This window comes from Bombus pyrosoma, unplaced genomic scaffold (genome assembly GCF_014825855.1).
Source record: "Bombus pyrosoma isolate SC7728 unplaced genomic scaffold, ASM1482585v1 HiC_scaffold_4726, whole genome shotgun sequence".
NCBI classification, from domain to species: Eukaryota; Metazoa; Arthropoda; class Insecta; order Hymenoptera; family Apidae; genus Bombus; species Bombus pyrosoma.
In genome coordinates this window covers 1,030,638-1,031,833 of record NW_025219986.1, presented here as the reverse complement: position 1 = coordinate 1,031,833, position 1,196 = coordinate 1,030,638, and positions in this window count along the sequence as shown.

Sequence of the window (1,196 nt, the reverse complement as noted above, 5' to 3'; positions counted from 1 at the left end):
ATGTAGTATTAAGATATAACGAGTAACGTTATATAGCATTACGTTATAACGTATAACGTTATATGGTAATACGTTATGACGTATAGCGTTATGTAGTATTACGGTATAACGTGTAACGTTATGTAGCATTACGTTATAACGTATAACGATATATGGTATCACGTTATAACGTATAACGTTATGTAGTATTACGATGTAACGTATAACGTTATGTAGCATTACGGTATAACGTATAACGTTATATGGTAATACGTTATGACTTATAACGTTGTGTAGTATTACGATGTAACGTATAGCGTTATGTAGCATTAGGATATAACGTTTAACGTTATGTGGTTTTACGTTATAACATATAACGTTATGTAGCATTACGATATATCGTATAACGTTATATGGTAATACGTTATGACGTATAACGTTATGTAGTGTTACGTTATAACGTATAACAATTTATGGTAATACGTTATAACGTATAACAATTTATGGTAATACGTTATAACGTATAACGATATGTAGCATTACGATATAACGTATAACGATATATGGTAATACCTTATATCGTATAACGTTATATGTTAATACGCTATGACATGTATCGTTATGTAGTATTAAGATATAACGAGTAACGTTATATAACATTACATTATAACGTATAACGTTATATGGTAATACGTTATGACGTATAGCGTTATGTAGTACTACGGTATAACGTGTAACGATATGTAGCATTAAGTTATAACGTATAACGATATGTAGTGTTACGTTATAACGTATAACGGTATATGGTAATACGTTATATCGTATAACGATATGTAGTATTACGATGTAACGTATAAAGTTTTGTAGCATTACGGTATAACGTATGACGTTATGTAGTATTACGATATAACATATGACGTTATATAGCAAAACGTTATAACGTATAACGTGATGTATCATTACGATATAACGTATAATGTTATATGGTAATACGTTATGACGTAGAACGTTATGTAGTATTACGGTATAACGTATAACGTTATGTTGCATTACGATATAACGTATAACGTTATGTAGCATTACGATATAACGAATAACGTTATGTAACATTACCTTATAACGTATAACGTTATATGGTAATACGTTATGACGTATAAAGTTATGTAGTATTGCGGTATAACGTATAACGTTATGTAGCATTAGGATATAACGTATAA